Source organism: Tupaia chinensis, unplaced genomic scaffold (genome assembly GCF_000334495.1).
Source record: "Tupaia chinensis unplaced genomic scaffold, TupChi_1.0 Scaffold000222_1, whole genome shotgun sequence".
Lineage (NCBI taxonomy): Eukaryota > Metazoa > Chordata > Mammalia > Scandentia > Tupaiidae > Tupaia > Tupaia belangeri.
This window is the reverse complement of record NW_006159697.1, coordinates 2,014,781-2,020,841: the sequence shown is the minus strand read 5'-3', so window position 1 is coordinate 2,020,841 and position 6,061 is coordinate 2,014,781.

Here is a 6,061-nt window from a genome sequence, read left to right as displayed (position 1 = left end):
ATGCACATGCACCTTGCATGAGCTATAAGCCAGTAGGACCAGGACCCAAACTGTGGTCCACTACAAGGAAGTCCAGCGATGTAACCATTATGCCACCTGCTCATCCCAAGTGCATAGGTGGTTTAAGACTCCAGATTAGGAACTCAAACGCTGTGATTGGCTATGTGGGATCAAGCCACCTTAACTACCATGCCACAGGCTGGCCCCATGTTCATCTTCTCAAATCCATTTCACCTTGGATGATTTTTACATCTTGACATTTTAAAGACACTCTTGTTAAAATGCTGAACACACACACACATAAAGCCCTGGCAAGTCTTTGTTTGGATCTTCTTTTGTTTTTTGGGAAAGCATCTTTCGGAATACACTCAGTGATTGAAGATTCTTTTTTTATAATCATTTATTTTATTTATTCATTCATTTATTTTTTAGTTTGATCAGAGAGAGACAGAGGGTGAGAATGAGAGAGAGAGGAAGTGAGAAAGAAAGTCACCAGATTCAGGACTAGAACTCTGGTCAGCCATGTGGGAGAGTCCAGCACCTTAACCACCACGCCACCTGCTGGTCCCGAGATTGTTTTTTTTTTTTTTTAATTGAACAGAGTATTGACACAAAACTCAAAGGGAGGCAAAGAGTTAGGACGACCTTTCCCAGCATGGGGACAGTTGAAAATGACAAATCAGAAGACCAGCAAGTTGGAGTAATGGCTATGTTGATGGACTCCCATGTAATCAACCACAGTTCAATTCCCGGACCTGGTGGCTTAAACTCACACCAGGCATGTGTGCATGCATGTCCAGGATCCCAAAAGAAGAATGGGGGAGAAGGGACTATGGCGTAGCCATCCCCCCCTCCCCCAGGGGGTGATCTCTCGCTTTCTGTCTCTCTGTCTCTGTGTTTCTGGAGAGTGCACATGCCCTATACCAAAAACCTCTCCAAAATAAATAAATAAAAAAAATGATAAATAGGGCTAGCTCTGCAGCCTGAGGTTTAAGGCCTAGACCAGTGGCTTGAGAAACACACCAGGCGCGCGCGCGTGTGTGTGTGTGTGTGTGTGTGTGTGTGTGTGTCCCAAATCCCAATAGGATGGAGAGATAATGAAGAGATTGCATCATGACTGTTCCCTGGGGAGGTGCTTTCTCCTCTCCCCCTCTCTCTGTCTCTCTCTGGTGAGCACACATGCCCTCCAGCCAAAAGAAACAGAAGTCAAATCTACTAGGAAACTTGAATAGAAGGAACTCTGGTGAAGAGATCCTAACATTCCAGGAAGTGGTACTTTCTTAATACTAAACCTGGCTTGACTTTGCTGTGAGAAACAACGTGTTTCATCATAAAGTAATGCATTCTGTGTTGATGTAATATAAACGATGTGAACTTTGTCATTGGACAGCAACTTGCAATGGAAACCAAACCTGCCCTGAGTAATGGATGTACCTTCTCTGAACATGATTTCGTTTGGTGTGACAAAATCTTCAACCAGAAGACATTTTACAGAAGACATTTCAGCCCTTTCCTAAATAGGGATTTCTTTCATCTTCAAAACTACTGAGGTTTGGATCAGTTTCTGCGGATCCTAAGTGACAGAGCTGGAATTTATTTTCTGGTTGGTTGGCACAAGAGCTGGAGTTCTTTCACCCACTACCTAAAGGGGGTAACTCCGCACACCAGGGGAAGGTTGAGCTTCAGGGAGATTCAGTCCAGTATTAGTGGGGAGGGTTGATTTAAACCATTACAATGTTGCTAACAGAAATACCTAAGACTGGGTGAATTTAAGAGAACAGAGGGTTTTTCTGACTTGTGGTTCTGATGGCTGGGAAATCCAATGGCATCACAAAATAAAACAAGGCTGAACTCATTAGCAGATCAGAGTGTGGTCTGTATAGACAATGCTCTCTCTACCAGGCTGGTCTCATTCTCTCTGCTTACAAACCCTACCAGAATTTAGTCACGGAGGCCCCACCCGAATGACATTATCACACCCCAAGACACCCTACCCCGAGACACCATGAAGGAATAAACTTTTCCCTGAATGCTTTCACAGTACAGTCAATACAATCAAGTCCCAAAGCAGGAATTTCTCTGGGGAAATCCAGTCACTGCCTACTAAGATCAAATTCCAAAACATGAAACTTTGGGGATGCGCCATTTTCCAGCTATGCAGCTGGAGCAGGGACTTGATTGGGGATAGACGCTGTAGATGTTAGAGACAAGGGTACCTTCATTCCCAAGCTCAATTTTGGCCAGTTCCTTAGGTGTGTTAGCTTGTACATCTTCTGCTTTCTCCATCTTCTTACAGTGTATTAACGGGTAAATGATGACGCCTGCTCCTTGTCAGTCCTACTCCGTAGGGCTCAGTATCAAAATCAACATACGGAAATCAGGCTCTAATCACATCAGAAGCGCATCCTCCCCATTGGCATATCCCATTTGACGTCACAGAAAGTACCCCAAAAAACGACTGATTGCGTTACAAATGCATATTTCAGAGGTTAAAACAACTTGTAAACTCCCAGAAGAATGAGGGAAAAGAAACCATAACATTAGAGAATAAGAACTAAAATCCAGACCATTAAAACTGTTTATTGTGTTTTTCTTTTTTTTTAATTTTTCTTTGGGAAATAAATGTTATTTTACAATCCTTTTTTAAACATTTCATTGATGCACATCTGTGGTGTAAAGGAGTTTAAAAAGATTCATTTCAATGTTCAATTGACATAATGTATTGAAGACTTATAAATAGTAACCGAATCTGGGATTTCTTTCTTTCTTTTCCTTCTAAAACGTCCGCTCTGGGAACCTACTTTCATATTCTTTTTCCTAATTGTGTTGTCTTGTGAAGATGTTTGAATACCAGCAAATACCATCTAAATCCTTAATGCGCTTCCCAAAATAGTAAAACTGAAAGTTTCACTCGTGTTGACAGAGAGCGGGGAGGTAATGAGTAACACAAAGAAAAAAAGGTTTCTATTTACTTCAAAGGACACCAGATGGGATGAGTTATCCAATCTAATTTTATATTAGTTTTCTTCATTAAATTCTAAATTTGCACTGCCTTTGAGACATGATTATTTTATGTTCCACTTTCAGTTATACGCACTTAATCTCAAGGAGTTTGAAGAGTAAATCAAACCCAGAACATGCTGTTTTCTCCTTTATTATTAAGTGCGAGTCCTTCGTAGTTACTTAGGGAGATAGGAAACGTCTGATTTTTCATATTTGAGAAAAAATGTCCATGAGAAAATGTATTTTCTTAGTCTTTCGAGGGATTCCATGAAAAAGCTGTGAAAAAAATAGGGCACATTTTTATTTTTGGATCAAAGGGGATGAGAACATGTCGTCACACTGATATTACCCCACCTATTTTATTGTTTTTTTTTTAATTGCCAGAGGGCCGGTACACTTACTCTAGTCAGAGAGAGACAGAGACAGGGAGGAAGCACCTAATGGGCCATGGTCACAGTGTGATCCCTTCTCCTCCAGTTCCCCGTCCTGTTGCCACTTGGGCCACACACGTGTGCCCAGCATGTTTTCCAAGCTGCCGGGGCAGGAACTCAAACTTGGGTCCAGCATGTGGGATGCCGTTCCCTTAACCACTAGGCTATGGGTCTGGCCCTCTATTTTTTATTAGTAAGTAAATATATGAAATGAAGGAAGGTGAGTTTTTTCTGATCTAAGGAAAGTGAAATTGACTCCATGCCAAAGCCTTCAAGTAAACTGTTATTTAGAACATGGTGAATCACCTAGTCTCCTATTTTAACAAAAGCATATCCTTTTATTGTTTGAAATTTCCCCAGCATCTTAACTCTAAGGTTCATAGCCAAACTTATTTCTAGAAATACTAGGAAATTCAAAATAATCATGAATTTAACTTCTGTGCGATGATGGATTTTACGTAATACGTACTAACAGTTCAAATACACACCCTACAAAAAAGGGAATTCATTTAACACACTTCTATTTATATTTCAAAGAAAGAAAACCGTACAGGTAGCAACAACCCGAGGTTTTCCGTTGGAATTGTAAACTAATGTGAATGCAGTGTGTACATTTATGTGGGAAGGCAAGCTTTGCATATATCTTTTTTGGTTTTGCTTTTAGAGTGCGTGTATGCTGTGTGTCTATGTTTTCATACCAGGCCTCATTCATGTCCTTGAAACTCTTCAAAGTCGGGACCAGCAGTTGGCATAATGGCTATGTCGCTGCATTCCCAAGTAGTCAACCACAGTTCAAGTCTAGGACCCGGTGGCTTAAACTCACACCAGACATGTGTGCGTATGTGCTCAAGATCCTGAGAGGAGAATGAGGGAGAAGGGATTGTGGCATGGCCACCCCCCTGGGGGTGATTTCTCGCTTTCTGACTCTCTGTCTCTCTCTGTCTCTCTGTCTTTCTGGCAAGTGCATGAGCCCTATAGGAAAATCCTCTCCAAAAAAACAAAAGAAAGAAAGAAACTCTTAAAAGTCAACCAAATAATAACATTTCTTAATTTCATGTTTCATGTGCTTGCTTTTCAAAAAATACATAAATTTATGGCACAATGGAGAATTTTATCCATTGTACAAATAGAGACAAAATAAGAGCTTTATGTGTTATGGCAAAGAAACAATTTATGAAGAAGACAAAAGAAGGCTTAGGCCCTGTTTGAGATTCAGTGACTCTTCAGGGCAACAGACCATCATTTTGTAAATGACTTAAAACCTCTGGTTACAGATGCTTGGTTTATTTTCAAGAAATGTAATGATTTTAGTGTAATGGCTATGTCACTAGGCTCCCACGTAGCTGACTGTAGTTCAAGTCCCGGACTCGGTGGCTTAAACTTACACTGGGCACGTGTGCGTGCGTGCCCAAGATCCCAAGAGGAGAATGGAGGAGAAGGGATTGTGGTGTGGCCATCCCCTTTGGGGGGTGATTTCTCACTTTCTGTCTCTCTGTCTCTCTCTGTCTTTCTGAGGAGCGCACACGCCCTGTAGCAAAAACCTCTCAAAAAAAAGAGTAATGTTTCCAAGTGCATGTAGATTCGGTATTTGGCAGCCCTTTGCTCTGACAGTGTTCTCTTTGTCATTTGGCCACAGAAGCAACTTGGCAAAGCTCCTGTCTCGGAAACAATCACTGACTGTTTCATTTCTTTGATAATCTTGTTGCAGGTTATAATTTTTCTTTCCCACAGTGGGAGGCAAATGTTTTAAAGTGTTACAATCTTGAGGAAATGGAGAAATAACTTAACTTCTTGCAAAAGAGAATTGTCTCCTCTTAACACATCAAGGGATAAAGTCGAATCAGCATTAGGCAGGCACTTGGATGTACACATTAAAAGGAGCAGTTTTGTCTCTGTTAAACCCACCTGAACTCTCAGGAGGGCTTTGATTGCCCATCTGGTTCAGCTGAGGTCCACGTTCTACTTTTGACATTACTACTATAATATTACTTGGATATAAAATTCTGTATATAGTATTTTGAGTACAAATGGACAGCCCCATCCCTCAATGCTCAGTAGTTAGTAGGTACCTTTTTGTAAAACCTTATTCCAGGGGCCAGCAGGTGTCATAGTGGTTAAGGCACTGACTAAGCCACGGTTCAAGTCCCAGACCCAGCAGTTTGAAAGTCACGCCGGGCGCATGTGCGTGCATGCCCAAGATCCCGAGAGGAGAATGGAGAAAGGATTGCAGCATGGCCATAAGCCCAGAGGGTGATTTTTCCCCTTCCCTTTCTCTCTCTCTGTCTCTGGTGAATGCACATGTACTATAACAACAACAAGAAGAACAAAAGAACCAAATAGAATAATTATTCACTCACCATCTGTTCCTTTCTCTGTTCTACAGTACCTAGCTTTTACAGTGCCCTTTTCTGTCTTTCATGAAATTTCAAAATTGATGCCCTGCTAGTCTTAAGAAATGCTTATTCTGGGACCAGCAGTTAGTGTAATGGCTATGTCACTGGACTCCCACGTAGTTGACCGCAGTCCCAGACCCGGTGGCTTAAACTCACACCAGGCGCATGTGTGTGCATGCCCAAGATCCCAAGAGGAGAATGGAGGAGAAGGGATTGCGGTGTGGCCATCCCCCC